At 43.6% G+C, this 24,000-nt stretch overlaps 1 protein-coding gene across 1 annotated transcript in view; it reads left to right on the top strand.

Annotated features, from left to right (window-relative positions):
- LOC139753739 (protein Wnt-4-like) overlaps nt 1-24,000 on the top strand; it is a 192,262-nt gene that overhangs the window by 87,395 nt on the left and 80,867 nt on the right. The window contains exon 2 of the mRNA XM_071670540.1: nt 15,883-15,943. The gene's annotated coding sequence lies outside the window, so the exon portion shown is untranslated. The remainder of the gene's footprint in view (nt 1-15,882; nt 15,944-24,000) is intronic.

The raw sequence follows: 24,000 nt of genomic DNA, 5'->3' as shown, positions 1-24,000 counted from the left end.
CATCGCCACCTCGCCACACATGGAAGACCATCCCTCTCCCCCCTCATGTGTGCGAGGTAGCACTAGGAAAAGACAACAAAGGCCCCATTCGTTCATACTCAGTCTCTAGCTGTCATGCAATAATGCCCGAAACCACAGCTCCCTTTCCACATCCAGGCCCCACACAACTTTCCATGGTTTACCCCAGACGATTCACATGCCCTAATTCAATCCACTGACAGCACGTCAACCCCGGTATACCACATCGATCCAATTCACTCTATTCCTTGCCCTCCTTTCACCTTCCTGCAAGTTCAGGCCCCGATCACACAAAATCTTTTTCACTCCATCTTTCCACCTCCAATTTGGTCTCCCACTTCTCCTCGTTCCCTCCACCTCCGACACATATATCCTCTTGGTCAATCTTTCCTCACTCATTCTCTCCATGTGCCCAAACCATTTCAAAACACCCTCTTCTGCTCTCTCAACCACGCTCTTTTTATTTCCACACATCTCTCTTACCCTTACATTACTTACTCGATCAAACCACCTCACACCACACATTGTCCTCAAACATCTCATTTCCAGCACATCCACCCTCCTGCGCACAACTCTATCCATAGCCCACGCCTCGCAACCATACAACATTGTTGGAACCACTATTCCTTCAAACATACCCATTTTTGCTTTCCGAGATAATTTTCTCGACTTCCACACATTCTTCAAGGCTCCCAGGATTTTCGCCCCCTCCCCCACCCTATGATTCACTTCCGCTTCCATGGTTCCATCCGCTGCCACATCCACTCCCAGATATCTAAAACACTTTACTTCCTCCAGTTTTTTTCCATTCAAACTTACCTCCCAATTGACTTGACCCTCAACCCTACTGTACCTAATAACCTTGTTCTTATTCACATTTACTCTTAACTTTCTTCTTTCACACACTTCACCAAACTCAGTCACCAGCTTCTGCAGTTTCTCACATGAATCAGCCACCAGTGCTGTATCATCAGCGAACAACAACTGACTCACTTCCCAAGCTCTCTCATCCACAACAGACTTCATACTTGCCCATCTTTCCAAAAACTCTTGCATTCACCTCCCTAACAACCCCATCCATAAACAAATTAAACAACCATGGAGACATCACACACCCTTGCCGCAAACCTACATTCACTGAGAACCAATCACTTTCCTCTCTTCCTACACGTACACATGCCTTACATCCTCGATAAAAACTTTTCACTGCTTCTAACAACTTGCCTCCCACACCATATATTCTTAATACCTTCCTCAGAGCATCTCTATCAACTCTATCATATGCCTTCTCCAGATCCATAAATGCTACATACAAATCCATTTGCTTTTCTAAGTATTTCTCACATACATTCTTCAAAGCAAACACCTGATCCACACATCCTCTACCACTTCTGAAACCACACTGCTCTTCCCCAATCTGATGCTCTGTACATGCCTTCACCCTCTCAATCAATACCCTCCCATATAATTTACCAGGAATACTCAACAAACTTATACCTCTGTAATTTGAGCACTCACTCTTATCCCCTTTGCCTTTGTACAATGGCACTATGCACGCATTCCGCCAATCCTCAGGCACCTCACCATGAGTCATACATACATTAAATAACCTTACCAACCAGTCAACAATACAGTCACACCCTTTTTTGATAAATTCCACTGCAATACCATCCAAACCTGCTGCCTTGCCGGCTTTCATCTTCCACAAAGCTTTTACTACCTCTTCTCTGTTTACCAAATCATTTTCCCTAACCCTCTCACTTTGCACACCACCTCGACCAAAACACCCTATATCTGCCACTCTATCATCAAACACATTCAACAAACCTTCAAAATACTCACTCCATCTTCTCACATCACCACTACTTGTTATCACCTCCCCATTTGCGCCATTCACTGAAGTTCCCATTTGCTCCCTTGTTTTACGCACTTTATTTACCTCCTTCCAGAACACCTTTTTATTCTCCCTAAAATTTAATGATACTCTCTCACCCCAACTCTCATTTGCCCTCTTTTTCACCTCTTGCACCTTTCTCTTGACCTCCTGTCTCTTTCTTTTATACATCTCCCACTCAATTTCATTTTTTCCCTCCAAAAATCGTCCAAATGCCTCTCTCTTCTCTTTCACTAATAATAATAATATAATATATATATATATATATATATATATATATATATATATATATATATATATATATTTTTTTTTTTTTTTTTTTTTTTTTATACTTTGTGGAACACTAGTGCATATCTAACAACGATTTTCTTTTCAAATTTCATAACCATACTTTTTACTTCATCGGATGAAGTGTGACTTTGATGTTCTTTATCAGTGTTCACTTTATTCTTGAATTATACTTGAGTTATTTCGGGGGACACAGACACTGCCTAATCTTCGGTCAAATTACTTGGAAATAATATAACAGAAAAGAAATAGATAAGAACAGAAACAAAAGTGGCTCACATCCTGTGCTATAAATAAGGGCTGAAACAAAGGTAATATCTTGCATTGGAATCCACATCTCCTTATAGTTCGTGCATGATGGTAAAGGCAGTAGGGGTCAGACTTGGCACACACCCCTTTTCAAGTATTTCAAACATACTTCGCTTACTACCCAACCTCTCTCTTACCCTGTCATTCCTTACGCGATCAAACCTTCTCATTGCACATTTTGTCCTTGAAAAACACTTCACTCTCAGGATATCTACCCCTCATCCTTTTATATATATATATATATATATATATATATATATATATATATATATATATACCTTTCTGAAATGCAGTGTTCAAGCGTTGCGACACACTAGTCTAACGGACCAGGGTTCGAGTCCTGGACAGGGTAGCCGGCTCACATACCACCGCACACAGTGTAGGTTTCATTTTCATTCACATTTATCATTTTGATTTCCAGTTCTGCTGGAAATGGACCGTCACTCATCTCCCCGGTCCTGAATAATTCCATTATGATTATAGTTACATTGTTTCTGTAGTAGTTAAGTAATCATTTAACACGCGCTGCCTCGCTCAGCTGACTCTCACCACTGGCTTTTAACGACCTTGCCGTCAACTACCTAGAGTCTAGAATCCCATGATTTAAGTAGATCATACCCACACAGAAGTCACCGATCTTTATATGGATGATAGGGATTTGTAAGCCTTATTGCATCTATCCATAATGTATGTTTTCTTTTCTTCAGTTTTTCTAGACCTGTAAGCTATTTTCTCTCGTATGTTCATGCGACTGGAGCCTTTCTACATGATGGCTTGTGTTCGCAGCTCATTCGATATTATCTGCTTTCTACGACTCATGAAAACGACGGCACGACCCCCCTTTAACCACGACGACACGACCATTGGACACGACGGTACGACCTTGCACACGACGGTACGACTTCTGAACACGACGGCACGCCCATTTGGGCATAACTTTCTAACCTCTAAGATAACCCTTTAAAGGTTATGAATCAAAGGTTATCCCATGCGATCCTAAAGAGAGTACCGCCGTGCTCGAAAAAGGTCATATCGTCCAGTTCAAGGGTCGTACCGTCGTGCCTAAGGGGTTAAGGGGTCATTCGAGCGTGTGGTGGGGGGAGGGGGATGGAAGGTAGGGCAAGGCAGGCAGGAGGGAGGGAGAGGGTGGGTGTAGAGGAACAATAGCAGGCAGCAGGAGCAGGAGATGGAGCGACCCACACTGTTAATTAAGACGTCAAGCTCTCAAAAAGAACAACCCTGGAACTCCTTTTGTAGTGGAGGACCTCACATACTGTCCACTGACCACCCCTGTACCTCCTCTCTCTCTCTCTCTCTCTCTCTCTCTCTCTCTCTCTCTCTCTCTCTCTCTCTCTCTCTCTCTCTCTCTCTCCAGTAGGCAGCCACCGACCAGGGAGGTATTACTGGTGCCATCCGCTTGGTAATCGGGAGGGATAGTGACGGCTACGCAGTCAAGCAGCACTTCGGTGGTTGTCAAGTGTCACTGTTCAGTCTATTTGTGGATGGTGTGTGGAGGAAGAGGATCATGGAGACAGGGGCGGTTTAGGGTCCGTTGGGGGTGGGGGGTTTTTGAGAAGTGTGCCAGTTGCTGTTTGCTGATGACACGGCTCTGGCTGCAAACTTGATTGAGAAACTGTAGAAGCTGGTGTCTGAGTCTGGGAAAGTGTGTGAAAGTAGAAAGTCAAGAGTTACTGTAAATAAAAGTAAGGTTATGGAGTTTAGCAGAAGAGAAAGACAATTAGACTGAATATATATATATAATATATATATATATCCACCACAGATTGCACCCCCTTGTGACTTGCTCCTAAATTCAGTCAATTATACATAACATCCCACACGCTTGGATCACCCCACTGCCTCTGAGCAGTAATTATGGCCTGGTAATTAGTCCATCTGTATTGCCGGTTGGCCTCCATGCTCGGAAGTTGACCATCAATTGTGTCGGTGCTTCTGTCATGCTAATAAAGGCACATCCAAATGTCATCATGAAGCCTCCGGTAACACTCACTTCATGTGTATATGTTATTTCGTTCTCTTTTCATTGTGGCCGACATTGCACGGGTAAGACTATAGCCCAGTTGTGGTCGTCTTGGCTTGAAAGGTACACACACACACACACACACACACACACACACACACACACACACACACTAGAAACGAGCACTTTCATAGAACATGCAAACCTCCAGCAGCCGTTTCCCGCGTCAGCGAGGTAGCGTTAAGAACAGAGGGCTGAGCCTAAGAGGGAAGGAATATCCTCACTTGGCCCCCTTCTCTGTTCTTTCTTTTGGAAAAGTCAAAACTGGAGAGGAGGATTTCCAGCTTCCCGCTCCCTCTCCTTTTAATCGTCTTTTGCGACACGCAGGAAATACCTGGGAAGTATTCTTTCTCCTCTCTCTCTCTCTCTCTCTCTCTCTCTCTCTCTATATATATATATATATATATATATATATATATATATATATATAATTATTTATTTACTTTGCTTTGTCGCTGTCTCCCGCGTCTGCGAGGTAGCGCAAGGAAACAGACGAAAGAAATGGCCCCACCCACCCCCATACACAATGTATATACATACACGTCCACACACGCAAATATACATACCTATACATCTCAATGTACACATATATATACACACACAGACACATACATATATACCCATGCACACAATTCACACTGTCTGCCTTTATTCATTTCCATCGCCACCTCGCCACACATGGAAGACCATCCCTCTCCCCCCTCATGTGTGCGAGGTAGCACTAGGAAAAGACAACAAAGGCCCCATTCGTTCATACTCAGTCTCTAGCTGTCATGCAATAATGCCCGAAACCACAGCTCCCTTTCCACATCCAGGCCCCACACAACTTTCCATGGTTTACCCCAGACGATTCACATGCCCTAATTCAATCCACTGACAGCACGTCAACCCCGGTATACCACATCGATCCAATTCACTCTATTCCTTGCCCTCCTTTCACCTTCCTGCAAGTTCAGGCCCCGATCACACAAAATCTTTTTCACTCCATCTTTCCACCTCCAATTTGGTCTCCCACTTCTCCTCGTTCCCTCCACCTCCGACACATATATCCTCTTGGTCAATCTTTCCTCACTCATTCTCTCCATGTGCCCAAACCATTTCAAAACACCCTCTTCTGCTCTCTCAACCACGCTCTTTTTATTTCCACACATCTCTCTTACCCTTACATTACTTACTCGATCAAACCACCTCACACCACACATTGTCCTCAAACATCTCATTTCCAGCACATCCACCCTCCTGCGCACAACTCTATCCATAGCCCACGCCTCGCAACCATACAACATTGTTGGAACCACTATTCCTTCAAACATACCCATTTTTGCTTTCCGAGATAATTTTCTCGACTTCCACACATTCTTCAAGGCTCCCAGGATTTTCGCCCCCTCCCCCACCCTATGATTCACTTCCGCTTCCATGGTTCCATCCGCTGCCACATCCACTCCCAGATATCTAAAACACTTTACTTCCTCCAGTTTTTTTCCATTCAAACTTACCTCCCAATTGACTTGACCCTCAACCCTACTGTACCTAATAACCTTGTTCTTATTCACATTTACTCTTAACTTTCTTCTTTCACACACTTCACCAAACTCAGTCACCAGCTTCTGCAGTTTCTCACATGAATCAGCCACCAGTGCTGTATCATCAGCGAACAACAACTGACTCACTTCCCAAGCTCTCTCATCCACAACAGACTTCATACTTGCCCATCTTTCCAAAAACTCTTGCATTCACCTCCCTAACAACCCCATCCATAAACAAATTAAACAACCATGGAGACATCACACACCCTTGCCGCAAACCTACATTCACTGAGAACCAATCACTTTCCTCTCTTCCTACACGTACACATGCCTTACATCCTCGATAAAAACTTTTCACTGCTTCTAACAACTTGCCTCCCACACCATATATTCTTAATACCTTCCTCAGAGCATCTCTATCAACTCTATCATATGCCTTCTCCAGATCCATAAATGCTACATACAAATCCATTTGCTTTTCTAAGTATTTCTCACATACATTCTTCAAAGCAAACACCTGATCCACACATCCTCTACCACTTCTGAAACCACACTGCTCTTCCCCAATCTGATGCTCTGTACATGCCTTCACCCTCTCAATCAATACCCTCCCATATAATTTACCAGGAATACTCAACAAACTTATACCTCTGTAATTTGAGCACTCACTCTTATCCCCTTTGCCTTTGTACAATGGCACTATGCACGCATTCCGCCAATCCTCAGGCACCTCACCATGAGTCATACATACATTAAATAACCTTACCAACCAGTCAACAATACAGTCACACCCTTTTTTGATAAATTCCACTGCAATACCATCCAAACCTGCTGCCTTGCCGGCTTTCATCTTCCACAAAGCTTTTACTACCTCTTCTCTGTTTACCAAATCATTTTCCCTAACCCTCTCACTTTGCACACCACCTCGACCAAAACACCCTATATCTGCCACTCTATCATCAAACACATTCAACAAACCTTCAAAATACTCACTCCATCTTCTCACATCACCACTACTTGTTATCACCTCCCCATTTGCGCCATTCACTGAAGTTCCCATTTGCTCCCTTGTTTTACGCACTTTATTTACCTCCTTCCAGAACACCTTTTTATTCTCCCTAAAATTTAATGATACTCTCTCACCCCAACTCTCATTTGCCCTCTTTTTCACCTCTTGCACCTTTCTCTTGACCTCCTGTCTCTTTCTTTTATACATCTCCCACTCAATTTCATTTTTTCCCTCCAAAAATCGTCCAAATGCCTCTCTCTTCTCTTTCACTAATAATAATAATATAATATATATATATATATATATATATATATATATATATATATATATATATATATATATTTTTTTTTTTTTTTTTTTTTTTTTATACTTTGTGGAACACTAGTGCATATCTAACAACGATTTTCTTTTCAAATTTCATAACCATACTTTTTACTTCATCGGATGAAGTGTGACTTTGATGTTCTTTATCAGTGTTCACTTTATTCTTGAATTATACTTGAGTTATTTCGGGGGACACAGACACTGCCTAATCTTCGGTCAAATTACTTGGAAATAATATAACAGAAAAGAAATAGATAAGAACAGAAACAAAAGTGGCTCACATCCTGTGCTATAAATAAGGGCTGAAACAAAGGTAATATCTTGCATTGGAATCCACATCTCCTTATAGTTCGTGCATGATGGTAAAGGCAGTAGGGGTCAGACTTGGCACACACCCCTTTTCAAGTATTTCAAACATACTTCGCTTACTACCCAACCTCTCTCTTACCCTGTCATTCCTTACGCGATCAAACCTTCTCATTGCACATTTTGTCCTTGAAAAACACTTCACTCTCAGGATATCTACCCCTCATCCTTTTATATATATATATATATATATATATATATATATATATATATATATATATACCTTTCTGAAATGCAGTGTTCAAGCGTTGCGACACACTAGTCTAACGGACCAGGGTTCGAGTCCTGGACAGGGTAGCCGGCTCACATACCACCGCACACAGTGTAGGTTTCATTTTCATTCACATTTATCATTTTGATTTCCAGTTCTGCTGGAAATGGACCGTCACTCATCTCCCCGGTCCTGAATAATTCCATTATGATTATAGTTACATTGTTTCTGTAGTAGTTAAGTAATCATTTAACACGCGCTGCCTCGCTCAGCTGACTCTCACCACTGGCTTTTAACGACCTTGCCGTCAACTACCTAGAGTCTAGAATCCCATGATTTAAGTAGATCATACCCACACAGAAGTCACCTATCTTTATATGGATGATAGGGATTTGTAAGCCTTATTGCATCTATCCATAATGTATGTTTTCTTTTCTTCAGTTTTTCTAGACCTGTAAGCTATTTTCTCTCGTATGTTCATGCGACTGGAGCCTTTCTACATGATGGCTTGTGTTCGCAGCTCATTCGATATTATCTGCTTTCTACGACTCATGAAAACGACGGCACGACCCCCCTTTAACCACGACGACACGACCATTGGACACGACGGTACGACCTTGCACACGACGGTACGACTTCTGAACATGACGGCACGCCCATTTGGGCATAACTTTCTAACCTCTAAGATAACCCTTTAAAGGTTATGAATCAAAGGTTATCCCATGCGATCCTAAAGAGAGTACCGCCGTGCTCGAAAAAGGTCATATCGTCCAGTTCAAGGGTCGTACCATCGTGCCTAAGGGGTTAAGGGGTCATTCGAGCGTGTGGTGGGGGGAGGGAGATGGCAGGTAGGGCAAGGCAGGCAGGAGGGAGGGAGAGGGTGGGTGTAGAGGAACAATAGCAGGCAGCAGGAGCAGGAGATGGAGCGACCCACACTGTTAATTAAGACGTCAAGCTCTCAAAAAGAACAACCCTGGAACTCCTTTTGTAGTGGAGGACCTCACATACTGTCCACTGACCACCCCTGTACCTCCTCTCTCTCTCTCTCTCTCTCTCTCTCTCTCTCTCTCTCTCTCTCTCTCTCTCTCTCTCTCTCTCTCTCTCTCTCTCCAGTAGGCAGCCACCGACCAGGGAGGTATTACTGGTGCCATCCGCTTGGTAATCGGGAGGGATAGTGACGGCTACGCAGTCAAGCAGCACTTCGGTGGTTGTCAAGTGTCACTGTTCGGTCTATTTGTGGATGGTGTGTGGAGGAAGAGGATCATGGAGACAGGGGCGGTTTAGGGTCCGTTGGGGGTGGGGGGTTTTTGAGAAGTGTGCCAGTTGCTGTTTGCTGATGACACGGCTCTGGCTGCAAACTTGATTGAGAAACTGTAGAAGCTGGTGTCTGAGTCTGGGAAAGTGTGTGAAAGTAGAAAGTCAAGAGTTACTGTAAATAAAAGTAAGGTTATGGAGTTTAGCAGAAGAGAAAGACAATTAGACTGAAGTATGAGTCTGAATGGAGAGAACCTTAGGATGGACATGGCAGCGGATGGAACTGTTTTAAGATAAAGTTAGGCATAGGGTGGGTGAGGAGGCTAAGGTCCTGGGTGCACTGAAGACTGTATAGTAAGAGAACTCACCGTCTGTAAGGTGAAAGATGGTTATGTTTGATGGTGTCGTAGTTCCGACGGTGTTGTATGAAAGCGAGGCGTGGGCACTAGATCAAAAAGTACGGAGATGTATTGGAAATGATATGCTTAAGGACACTGTTTGGTGTGAGGAGGGTTGGACGAGTAAGGAATGATAAGGTAAAGAGACCATGATAGTAAAAAAGCATGAAAAAAGCTAAAGAAAGTGTGAAGAAATTTTTAGATATATTGAAGAAGGCGATGAAAAGGGCGTACTTGTCATAAGTTGAGGGAACAAGGAAAAGGGGGTGACTGAATAAGAGATGGAAGTATGGAGTGAAAAATGCTCTATGGGATTAGGGCCTGAACATGCAGATGATGCGCAAGATAAAGTGGATTGGAGCAATGTGCTATACAGGGGCTGATGTACTGTCAGTGGGCAAGGGGATCGGTTAGGGAAACCACAAAAACGACTGGTCGGGCTTGGTTATGGATACATGGCTTTGGTTTAAGTGCATTATACATGACAGCTAGAGAGTCGATATAAGCCAATATGCTCGTCTGTTCCTGGCGCTACCTCGCTCTGCGGGAAACGCCGAACAATTTGAAAGATAGAGTATATATATATTATATATATATATATATATATATATATATATATATATATATATATATATATATATATATATATATATCAGCATTGAATGATCACCTCTTTATATACCAGAAGCTCTTGATATATAGGATGTATAAGTCATACACTATTCACAATGCTCGCGGCTCTGTCTTCAACATTGCTGTAAAATTCGTTGTAGAATATAAATGGTGATCCACATCGGACGGTGTAAGAGAAGAATTATGCTAAGTAGCGGTATATCTCATATGTTACAGCACAATATGCTGGCAGTATTACCAACATGATAAGATTGCTAGCCTGTCATAGTTAGCACAGGAGAGAAATATTATACCCGCAAATCACATCATTAACCGAGACAGGAGCGAGTATGTTAGAAATGATTTACCTTCGGATTAATAAATACATTGAATTAGTATGATGATTATGGACCGCTTATCATAATTTGCTTTGGTAAGTATACTACAATAATGATACGTGTGATAAATACAGTTGTTTATGAGCCGAGGGTACAGTTACTTGGTTCCGGTCAATTTGCATACGGCAATAAGTAGGAGTGGATTAACGTCATCTGAAGGCATGGCTAATGGCCTTGCCTTGCCGCACCCACCTCACAATACACAGACAAAAACAAGAAAACTAGGTTTCACAAGGTCAGAGTCTCCCCTGAACGCTAGTTGAGAGAAAAAAAATGAACACACACACACACACACACACACACACACACACACACACACACACACACACACACATGCACACACAAACACAAACACAGGCTGAGCAAATGATATGGATGTAATTCAATATTTTTCCAAAAATTCAACAGAAGTAAATAGTCAGTTAAAAAGCCGCTAATCAGGGTAAAAGGATTCAGTAGGAAGATTTACAGAGTGTGATGTAAATGTATGTGGGGACTTTAGAGGTGTTTTCGCAATGGAAGACCCACTAAAGCCCTAGCATTAATAGTATGAAATGGGGAACAGCTTTTGGAAAACATATGATCTAGGAAACACTGCTAAATGGTCATGACCCATATAAAGCTATTGGTTCTGATGAAGTGTCTCCATAGAAGCTGAAGAAATGTGCTGATACGCTTGTGACAGAACGCTCGAAACAATGGTCATGATGCTGCTGGTGTGATGCGGCGATAGTAAAAATGCGTTGTCAACCTCCTCCACACTCCTGATGTGATGTTCTAGTGACTGTATGAGCGTTACATGGACATCCATGTCCACCTCACACACCCAAACTCCGATCTAGTGTCCCCTGTTTCCTACTCCATTGCTGGAGATACGCTGAGTCTAATTGTAAGGCGTCGCAATAATCCTCATTTCCCACGAGCGTTAAACATGGCACAAATATACAGAAGCGAGATCAAGAATAACACGGGGCCCCATGACGTCACCTTGTGGAACGCCTCTAATCGAAATTCTGGTGAGACACTCGAGCATGAGTCCCCTGCTCTGTACTTGTTCTCATAGATCCCCTGAAGACGTCTCTCGTTATGAGCAATTAATCCTTAACTCGTTGGGCACGACGGCCCGGCCCTTGAATGCAGCGACACCACCTTCCTAAGAATAACAGTGCCATCCTTGACCATGAAGGTGATGCCCTTGAATATGATGGCTTGGCCTTTGATCTGACCTATAAGGGTCACGATATCATATGCAAGGCTCGTATCTCTGAAGAGTCATTAACGTCGTATGTAAGGGTCATACTTCAAGTAGCAGTAACCAATAAGAGTCTCTGGTGACATAAGCTTTAGTGACGCGGGAGGAAGAATACGAGAAAACCCTCAGATGGCAAAGCGAACATCATTTTAGGACGAAACAATCAACTGCAGGGGATGGCATCGGTTCTCCTCCAGCAAGAGTGCAACAATAGGGAGATCACGCTAGCCAGTGGGAGGCGGTGTTTGGTCTCGATTTGAAAAACTGTCTTTAGTCAATGAAACGATACGAACTGCAGGAGGCAACATTGGCCCTTATTCTGTGTCCAGATTTTTTTTTCTTTTTTATTTTGGCTTCCATTATGGAGGCTTGCCGCGCGTTGATGTGTTGCGGGGCGGAGTTTTGTAATTATGGATTTTCAGAAACGGCCCACCCACAAACCCACAAATCACGTCACGCCCATCTACGGTCGTTCCACTCGCCTGTTTCCGTCAGCAGCACACAGCGGACACTGAACTCTGGTGGCGGCTTCGTGATTCTTTGTATGGAAGGGAAGGAAGTTGATGGATGATGGTTCCCACACCTCGTACAGGAGACATAGAGTGCATGAGGGAGGTTGTTCATGTATAACACCTTGTTCCAGGAATGGTTGTGGCCTAGATGACGTAGACAGTATATGCTTTCGGATAGGCTTTAAAATATTGCCATCAGCATCTGCTTTTCGAAGAAAATCTTTTGGTTTTGAAATAGAGGAGATTATACCTTTTATAGACGAATTAAATGACATGATTCCTCGAAAAACACCAGATGTTATTATGAATCATTTTACCTACGGTAAGAAAGAAAAACAACGCTCAAGTATTGCGGTAACTGTGGAAACTTACCAAGTGAATTACGATGTTCAGATGTTTGCCAACCCGATACACCTTTGTAAACCAAGTAAACATTCTCGGATCTTTAGAGTCCGCAAAGTTATAAGAGAATCTTTCCAGTGATGGAATTCCACTTGTGTCATCCGTTATTATTCATATAGTCACTTGTGCCTGTTAGATGTATCTTCCATCAGCAGGTCCAAGAAGCTGCTAAGACTTGGGGTTTTGGGAAGTTTTAATCCTTCAACGATGGAAGAATCGAAACTCCGTTCATTCCGGGTTCCTGTCATAACTCTAACGAGTACTATGATTATCACTACACTCGACTTCTATTTCGAATACTGGCGAAAACTGGAATTAATGAGTACACAGAGCTGTACATCATGATGCTATGTACTGTTTGTGTTCCTCGTAGCGCCTTCTCTGTGGCAACCAATTCATTGTCCCTTAATGAAAATGGTTATTACGAACAAGTGTTGAGTAAATTGTCCATTGTGCCGCCAATCATGGGTGGAGGGAGGCCAAACATCACAGGAAGTTTTCTTTATTACCAGGATTATGTACTTAACGTCTTGCATGTTGATTAATTATTAGTTATGATGTTTTAGCCTACGTAAAAAAGATGGTCTGGATGGATGAGAGGGAAGTGGGTATGTGTGCGTTTGAGTTATAACGTATGTGTACTGTACGGGGAGGGATTCTGACAATTGTGTGTGTATGAGTGTATCTGTGTGGTTCTGTATGTATATGCCTAAGTGCGTACGGGAGTGTGAATGGCTTGTGTGCCTTTGTCTGAGCGTGGATGATTAACCTATTTACGCGCGTAAGGAGAGTAAGTATATCGACCTTTTAATGTTGCAGCGGTGCAAATGCTTCCTCTTTTTTTCCCAGCTTGTTCCACGAATCCACGTCCCTCCGCACACTTCTCTTGCCTGGACTCTTACGTAGTTGTGACCACTCGCTCTGAACTCTGTTCTAAGTTCAGTGAACTGCTAAGTGTAAACGTCCACACGGCCTTCGATGTTGTTGCCATGTCACCCATTATTCTTCTCCCTTCCAAAGTGAGCGGCAGATCGTGGGTGTCCCCTCCTTTCTTTCGAAGCTCATTCCATCCGCGTCTAGTACCGTTCTTCGTCGCATTCCTTTACACCTTCTCCAGCAGATCTTTGTGGCTCTTCGCCATGATACTATGAACTGATACAGTCTTTAGATTTTCGATCCTGATTTCTCTATTATTCTTGTCATTTAGTAATATTTTCATTATTTTCTACCTCCTGTTTTCCCGTAATTTGTTTTCTCAGCTACAATCCTTCGTGTAGATCCGGTATTTTCTTGCAAATGTAGGCTTCATGCGAGAGCGCATCTTTGCTTGTGAGATAATTGGCTTGCTTGCTTCATCCGTGCATGATGCGAGGTGTAATGGCTTGCTTGCATCACCAGTGCGTCAAGCGAGCTGTAATAGTTTGCTTGCTTCACCCGGGCATCTGACAGGCTGTAACGACTTAGGTGCTTCATTCATCAGGCGAGCTGTAATTAGTCATATTGTACAGTTGCCAGACTCTGTATTCCAGATACAGCCTCCTTGGGATCTGATATTACTTGTCCTGTCATCAGCGGTTCCTGTGAGAGTTTTATTCTTGGTTTTATATAAGGATCATGTCTAAGGATTCCCAATGTTTGTAGTTAAAGTCTGGTAAAATTCAATTACACTAGAAGGAGTTTAGCACCACTACCAGTGACAAAGCTGTTTATGGTTTAATTTCCACGAAGGCATCTCTCTCTCTCTCTCTCTCTCTCTCTCTCTCTCTCTCTCTCTCTCTCTCTCTCTCTCTCTCTCTCTCTCTCTCTCTCTCTCTCTCTCTCTCGTGTGTTTATGAGTGTTTTCAGGACATATTCTGTGCTTTGATCACGTTCACTTCATCTCTGACGACTTTGTGACAAAGTTTTCTTGTGTTATCTTTTATGATTCTTTTTTACTTATTCCAATTGTGGATTTTTTCTTCTTGATTTGGCTGAGGAATTAATCAAAGAAAGATTATTATTCACAAAACAAAATAAAAGGAAGGTGGAAAATCATCGTTTGATGGAAAGGAAAAAAGAATTACTGTCTATTTTCGTCCACTCAAAAAGCCTTACATTTTCTTGCACTGGAAGGTTGAACTCGAGAACCTTGGCACATCAGCTGAAACAAAGATTTTAATTAGCCGGAATTTTTATCTGATAACCCGGTATTAGCAGTCATATATCAATAAGATGTTTGGTGTACCAGCTCTCCCCGTGTCCTTCGGCCCTAATTATAAGCTGGGAGGTGGGATCTGGAATTCTTAATCACACCATGACGGTCCAGCCAAGCTGGAAGGCTGGACCGGCCGGCTGATGGGAACCCAGCTCAGGTCTGGAGCACTGTGGCTTACAGATACATGTGTCTGTTTCATTCTCTATAGTGAAAAGGTTTGGAACTCTTTATCTTTCTCATGTCTGATTCTTTTCCATCGCCGTTAAGGTTCGAAACTCTTTACCAGCTCGTGTTTGTTTCTTTTGCAACACTTGTTAAGCCTTATAACTCTTCATTATCTCATGTCTGTTTCTTCTCCTGCACCGCTAAGCTTTGAAACTCTTAACGTTCTCACGTCTTTCAAATCAGCTACAACCTTACCCCCATTTCCTCCCACCCCCAGTTTTTTTTTCTTTTTTTATGTAAAGAGCAGGTTTCCAATCCTTCCAAAAAATCTAAGCTCACTTTCTTTCTTCCCTCCTTACTTTCCTGAACCGTTTTTTCCCCCCTCACATTTCATTCCACGTCGTGGCTTCGATAAAGGTATTTATCCCTAACTGGAACCTTCAGTATAAGAATAACAACTGCTATATACATTTCACTGTACGATATACTGCAGTTCCTCCACCAGGAGAGTTATGATCCGAATAATTAAGAACTTATTCATACTGGATACTAGAATTTATGTGAGGCTTTTATCTCATAAACTAAGAAGTTGATGTTAAGAATTTGGCTTGCACTAGACTTTATGGACAGAGCATAATCGTGATAATGTAAGCTACAGAAAGGAAGTATCCCTCGCATTCTAATGTCTTTTTCTCTTTTTTTTTTGTAGCAATTCAAGAGCTCCAGATTGATCATGCTGAAGGCAGCGTTGATCTTTGATCCAGAAAACAGTGAGTTGTACAAAATCAATCTTTCCAAACGAGATAACAGATTAATGTTAAGTCATAGATGGTAACAGTAACTCCTGTTTTTGTTCTCTCTCTCTCTCTCTCTCTCTCTCTCTCTCTCTCTCTCTCTCTCTCTCTCTCAGTCTACAGCTTCTTCACATCTGCTGGAAGTGCTTCTTCCAAAGGTGTTGATATAGTTAGAGACACCTAAGTTCGCCCTAGTCACACACTCAGCCCCAGATAAGCCACGTGCAAAAGCTCGCCACTCGACAAGGGTCGTTCGTCCACGTGCGGTTTTGGCCACAAGCCGCGTCCTCGTTTGAACCACCGTATGCAGGTGTCTTCATGTGGTCAGAAACCTTCCTCACTTCCGCTACGGGACTAAACGGAAGCGGTGTCCATTCAAACGCCACGGAGCAGCAGCAGTCTGAGGAAGGGAAGATGTAGAGTGGGTACACGCCACTTGGGGCCGATGTCAAGTACCCCGCAGGAGGGGAAGAGAGATGAGATAGGCATCTTGACCGTCGCTGTCGAGGGAAGTGTGTCGGTACAGAAAGCTACTATACCAGCCAGGGGGTCATTTGGCCGAGCGGCGGAGATCGTGCCCATCCATACCTTAGTGGTACATGTTCATGGTTGGTTGGTGGATACCCATGGTTTGTTGGAGGATACCCATGGTTTGTTGGAGGATACCTATGGTTTGTTGGTGGATAGCCATGGTTTGTTGGTGGATACCTATGGTTTTTTGGTGGATACCCATGGTTTGTTGGTGGATACCCATGGTTTGTTGGTGGATACCCACGGTTCTTTGGTGGATAACCATAGTTTGTTGGTGGATATCCATGGTTTGTTGGTGGATAGCCTTGGCTTGTTGGTTGATAGCCATGATTCATTGGTGGACATACGTTGTATGTTGGTAGGTACCCATAGTATGTTAGTAGATGCCTTTGGTTTGTTCGCACATAGCCGTCGTTTGTTGTTAAGTGTCACTGGTTTGTTGGTCGATGCTCCTGGTTTGTTGGTAAATACCCATGGTCTGTTGGAGGATGCACATAGATTGATGGAAGATGGTCATGATATGTTGGTAGACTACCTATGGTACGTTGGCATACATAGATGGCTCGGTGGCTTGTGGAGGTCATGTAGCGGTGGATGTCGAGGGTTTAAAATCTGATGTCGATGGATGACTGAAAGGTGTTGCTAGTGTGTGGTTGAGGGTGATTTTTTGGGGGGGAAAGTATCAGGAGCTGAGTTCTATATGTTTGGGTTGTTATTGTTGAATGTCGATGGTTTGGTAGATGCTAATAGCTTCTAGTAAGTTATGTCGAATAGTTTATGTTAGATGTCGATGGCTATTTCTGGGTCGATGGATTTTCGTGTTGATCATTGACAAATATCAGTGTTGATGGTCTGTGAAATAAGAAGACAAGTATTATTGGCTGGTTTATCCCGGTGTATAATGGTAGAATTTTCTTCTTTTAAACGAGATTCTCTCTAGTTTTCTGAATGTAGTTCCCTTATACAGACAGACAGACAGACAAACAGACAGACAGACAGAGAAATGGTAATACGACTTGCCTCTGAGCCTCATGCGGTATCTGACGTTTATTTCCAATGCCTTTTATTCGTTTTATTCATCTTACTCTGATCAGCAACAAGAGTAGGGAAGCAGAGACCATCTTGTTACAGCTGTTTGGCGACCAGATCTTTGATGTAGTTGGTGCCTCGGTGACTTGAACGCCAGGTAGGTAGCGATCTGATGGGCATGGCTTGGTACCAAAGGATGTGCATCCCTTCCTCAACACCACGATAATTGTCCATGACCTTGGCATCTGCTACAGGAGGACGACAAACAAATTCAAAACAGGTGATCATAAACAGTCTCAAAAGGACTAAATGATCTGCTGTATTTTGCTCTCCTGTATTCTTTTGTATCCAATATAGCGGCCTGAAAGAATATCGTCGCTTTTCTATACAGCATTACAGGTGTTTCAGAGGAATGGCAGTCGACCTAAGTCTATGGTAGTTGGCTGTTAAGAAAGCATGTCAATTCCTTTTTAGACGATGACATCTGTGAGCGCCATTGCAGTTGCCCCAAGAAATACGACAGCTGTCTGGAAGAGCAGAGAACATCTGTTCTACAGTCATAGTGGTCATTCCTAGAGCACGGCAGATGTTTCAGGAGCGTGGCATTCGTGTTCGGATCATGGCACAGCTGTCTCATCCTATATGACAGCTGGTTCAGGAGGCACGTCAGCTGTCCTTAAGATAACAGCAGCTGGCACAGGATCATGACAGCCATCCGACGAGCATGGCAAATGCAAGTCGGGCACGACAATGACAACAGGAGGAGGCGAAACACCCCGTCCACTCAGTAAAAGACAGTCGGTTTTTGAGGATCGTTCAGGTGACGACTGGTAATGGTATCAGAGCTCAGGAGGAAGATCGCCTTATCGGATTCATTTCATTGTTTATTAAGGTCAGAGAGTGGAGCTGGCCAGGGTACAGGGTGGTGCTGGCCAGGGCACAGGGTGGTGCTGGCCAGGGTGCAGGGTCGTGCTGGCAAGGGTATAGGGTTATGCTGGCCAGGGTACAGGGTGGTGCTGGTCAGGGTACAGGGTTATGCTGGCCAGGGTACAGGGTGGTGCTGGCCAAGGTACAGGGTGGTGCTGGCCAGGGTACAGGGTGGTGCTGGCCAGGGTATAGGGTTATGCTGGCCAGGGTACAGGGTGGTGCTGGCCAAGATGCAGGGTGGTGCTGGCCAAGATACAGGGTGGTGCTGGCCAGGGTACAGGGTGGTGCTGGCCAGGTTACAGGGTTATGCTGGCCAGGATGCAGGGTGGTACCGGCCAGAATATGGGGCCATGTTGGTCATGGTACAGGGTCTTATTGGCCAGGGTACAGGGTGGGGCTGGCCAGGGTGCACGCTGGGGTTGACAGTGGCATTTAACGCTTTGTTTGATTTATGCAAACTAACATTTTGACTGGTATGTTTTCATTTTGGCTTCAAAGCAACAATTCTTTCTTTTTTATGGAATTGATAAGAGATGGCAACTACTTCCGATTTCAGTAATTATAATGATAGCCATGTTATTTTCTTCACTAGCAATACAGTTGTTCAGTAGTCATACAGTTGTTCACGAACCATACAGTTGTTCACGAACCATCCAGTTGTTCACGAACCATGCAGTTGTTCACGAACCATACAGTTGTTCACTAGCCATACAGTTGTTCACGAACCATACAGTTGTTCACGAACCATACAGTTGTTCACGAACCATACAGTTGTTCAAGAACCATACAGTTGTTCACGAACCATACAGTTCTTCACGAACCATACAGTTGTTCACTAGTCATACACTTATTCATGAACCATACAGTTGTTCATAAGCAATACAGTTGTTCATGAACCATACAGTTGTTCATGAATCATACAGTTGTTCATTAGCAATACAGTTATTCAAGAATCATCAGTAAAGAAACTTAAACTGAAATATTGCTTTACGTGATATACAGATGACATGAATTTTCTCCGCTATCATACAACGTTCTAAACTTATACATGCTGTCCACATTTACACTTCCATCATTCAGTTTATTTCATTCATCCATCACTTTGATGCCATAAAACCATTTTCTTATATATTTTTAGTAAGTTTTTAGCTTAACTTTATGTTATGGCCCTTGGGGTTTCTAGCCCCCCTCATGTTTCAGAGAACTGTTCACTACGGCCACTGTCGTTATCAAACTCTGTGTGTGTGTGTGTGTGTGTGTGTGTGTGTGTGTGTGTGTGCAGCAGCAGGTCCCCAACCGCCGCTGGTGTTCAGGGCAGGGGTCTCCCACGCGACAGGAAAAAGTGTCAGTGATAAAAAAGTTCGAAGGAAACTCGATATTTTCAGGAAACAGTGTGGTAAACTGCCGCGTTCCGCATGACGACAGTTTTAGTTCATTTTGGAGACTTGGCTGCGCGGGGAGGATCGTCCACTGCTGGAGGAGTGTCCTCACTCGGTCTTGGTTGTGGTCCCTTCCAAGCAAGACGCTGAGGGTAAGGATCTCTCTCTTCGTAGACAAGGAGGAAATGTGTGCTGTTCTAAAGCCATGGTGGGATATAGACGTCGATGCAAGACACAGGGAGAGAATTGCAAACGCCCATCCTGGCGAAATACATATGTAGGTTACGGTCTTGATCAAGACTCTTTCTTGAAATGAGTTATTGAATGTTCTCAAGAAAATGAATGTTTTCATACGTGTTTCTAATGGGGGGTTTATTTTCCTCTGGGTATCAGGCTCCTGACCAACACTTTGGGTTAGGCGAGGCAGACGTAAACTAACTCAGAGGTCCATCACACACACACACACACACACACACACACACACACACACACACACACACACACACACCATGAGACGTATACCACATTTCTTTACACTTACGAAATCAAAGAAGAATTGGTAAGGTCAGGTCGTCTACAGCCAAAGGCCCGTGCTAGACGAAGGCCTGGCAACTCTTAAAAACAACTCCTGAACCATCATGTTTCCCTAGTTTACCCTCCTTGTCTACCCTCCTCCTCCCGTCCCCCCCCCCCCCTCCTTCTCCTCCTGACCAACCGATAAGGATGATGAAAAAAAAAAAAAAAACAGGTGTTGGAACTCGGCCAAAGGTGGTGAATATGAGAGCCAGGTCGGACCACCTTGGTCGGACCTCAGCCCCGGCAGCAGAGCTTCCGCCCCGTCACTCTGGCCTGGAAAGTCGAAGGGAACGAGAGGTCTCCCGTAAGTGATTGGGGAACGGCGAGGGTTGTTCAAGGTCATTTCCCAGTCGGCAAAGTTGACGGGGCCAAGTAGCAAGCAGGTCACGGATACACTGGTGACGTCAGGCTGGTGCACCCACTTCTCGGGGTCATCTCCCGCGTGTCTTGAGACCTACACTGGATCGGAGATCAAGCCAGCAGGGCGGACGACCCGCGGAAGCAGTGCCTCCTCTCCCATCACCATTGCACTCCCACGTTGTACAGTCGTCTTTTATCTCTTGTCTTCTTCCCTGATCAATATGGAACACTGGGCAACTTTTATATAATTTGTTCAATGGTTTCTACCACCTTGTTAACATTAACACCCTGTTAACATCACCACCATGTTGATATTACCATCGTGTTAACATTGCCACCATGTTCACATTACCCTCATGTTAACATTACCACCATGTTAACATTACCCCATGTTAACATTACCACCATGTTAACATTACCATATTAACATTACCACCATGTTAACATTACCCCATGTTAACATTACCACCATATTAACATTGCCCCATGTTAACATTACCACCATGTTAACATTACCACCATATTAACATTACCACCATGTTGACATTACCCCATGTTAACATTACCACCATATTAACATTACCCCATGTTAACATTACCACCATATTAACATTACTCCATGTTAACATTACCACCATATTAACATTACCACCATATTAACATTACCCCATGTTAACATTACCACCATATTAACATTACCACCATATTAACATTACCCCATGTTAACATTACCACCATGTTAACATTACCCCCATATTAACATTACCCTCGTATCATGCGATGATGAACGCCGTGTGTTTGTAAGTAGCGTTACTATCCTTCGTACCAGTTTACGTCGTCGTTACCTACCGTTAAGACACGTAACCCAAGTTGTTTCGTGTGATAGATGAAACGATCATCTTCCCTCGCTCATAAGTGCATCAGACGATGGTATTAGACGCAAAGAGAATTGCCATTACGTGTTATATACATCGGCAGAATAGGTTCCCAATCCTCTGTCTGAACCAACCAGAACCACGCCTCGCAAGAGTTAACGAGGGGGAGACCCCCCCCTCATAATGATGAAAATAATTAACTCATTAAAAAGAATTACTGTAATTTCACCACCTATAATTAAGGTTTGGGTGGTTTTCCCTAAAATTAGAATTAACTCGAGATCTGTGTTAAACCTATTACCTGCCTTAGTGGCCATGGTTCCTTCTTAATAAGTGGTCTCGAACTCACGAGCTGACGCAGACCTCACAGCCAACGTTCCGAGTATTTCCTGTAGAGAACCGACGCAAGAACTCCATAACCAAAGCTTAGGCTACCCACTTGGAGCACTAAGCATTGATAACACTAGCGGTTCCCCGGGAGTCTTTTGTTACCTACTAAATGCCTACGTAATGGCTCGTAAAGAAAAGAGGTCCGGAGAACTGCGGTGGTCTGGGCCCAAGCCCCGGCCAGCCTGAACCTATAGCTATTGTTTGAGGGAGTTTTACCCTTGTCACTTTTAATGTGCTGCCTCTTTTTTTATCTCCCTTATACCCTCTTGTGAAGCACTGAGGTGGAGTCATTAGTACCACGTTCGACATGTTAATTAAGGAATTCTAAGCTTCGTAGTTTCCAGGAAGATATAATGAACAACTCCGATTATCCCTCAAAAAAAAAAAGATATATTTATAAATCCTTCATAGATTCGTCGACCGTAGATATATACAAAGATAAGATTCATCTTGTCTAAGATATAAGGTATCCGATTCCCCTCACATGTCGACAGTCAATAGAGGACGGGTTAGGATCGAGTTACTCGGAGCCGTGTGGTCACAATATGCAGATACCGCACACGGCTCGCCCACCCCGGACCCCACACATACACTACACAGGCTAAAGGATGTACAGCAGCAGCACGAGGAGGAGGAGGGAGGAGGAGGAGGAGGAAGGAAGGAAAGAATCTCTGGGAACAGATACCGAAGCATGGAGGAAGCGGAGAAGAGTACTGGTGGACACGACGAAGAGAAATGGAGAAGAAATGTATTACGAAGAGGAACCATGTGAGAGAGGACGAAAGACGGTGAAGAACGAATTAGTGGGATAAGGATAAGGAAGAAGGATAGGGAGAAACTAAAGATAAAGATGAAGGAAAGTGAAAAAGATGCAGAGAAGGAGGAAAAAGAAATGTTGGGGGAAGCGACAAAAGGGGGGGAAATGGGGAGAGAGGAAAGAGTTACGAGTAGAAATATATCACCCCATCAACATAGTCAGAATATGAGGACAAGCCAGTCACCCTGGAGTAACCTGGGCATAGGGTACAACACCACACTCTACACTACCAGATCGTGATGGTCACAGTCGGTGTGTGTACGGGCGAAGCTGGACTTCAAAACCTTGAGACCCATTCCACGACCCTGCGCCACGCCAGCTTCCTCCTCCTCCTCCTCCTCCTCCTCCTCCTCCTCCTCCTCCTCCTCCTCCCCTGGTGGCTGAGGGAGTAGTAACCACAGCCTGCCTGACCCGCTGACTAGACATCCATTACAGAAAATGATTTCGTATTAACAAATCCATACATACGCAAATTAGTCTCGGGAGGGAGAGAAAAAAAACAAAACATGGTACATGAGAGAACCAGTTTAAGCAAAAAATGTTTCACAGAACCAGTCCAGAACTGGTATTTAAGGGAATCTGTCTCTGAGAAACCAGTCTACGAGTGATTCGTGTGTGTGTGTGTGTGTGTGTGTGTGTGTGTGTGTGCTCAAATCTAAGACGCTGCTTGCCAATACCACACACTGGCCATGAATTAGATATATCAACCATATGAATTAATGGTTATCCTGAAACTGAATGAAATCGTTTCTAAAAGAAGTTTTTGACGTCGTGTAGCTTTAAACTCTTTATGCTACACAGGCTTAAAGATGTGGAACGTTCGATGCTTCTCTTCGTAGAGTTGAACATCGACAAACAATCAGTCAGACGTATAGCATCTAACCCTCTATTCCTATCATGTTGTTCCTTCCCGCCTTGAGAACAGGATGGTCAGGGCACGAGTCCTCTCCTTGTACATCATCTGTCCGCCATCTTCTTACTCATGTGTGGTCCCCGACTCATAAACATTCCTCGAAGACTTTTGCTGAAGAACCAATGTATTTGATATATGGATATGTATATATGTGTGCGCGTGCGTCTGTGTGTATGTGTGTGTGTGTGTGTGTGTGTGTGTGTGTGTGTGTGTGTGTGTGTGCGTGTGTTTATGAA

This window comes from Panulirus ornatus, chromosome 2 (assembly GCF_036320965.1).
Source record: "Panulirus ornatus isolate Po-2019 chromosome 2, ASM3632096v1, whole genome shotgun sequence".
Taxonomy (NCBI): domain Eukaryota; kingdom Metazoa; phylum Arthropoda; class Malacostraca; order Decapoda; family Palinuridae; genus Panulirus; species Panulirus ornatus.
Note: the sequence above shows the minus strand (reverse complement) of the source record. Positions and strands in the feature narration are given on the sequence as shown.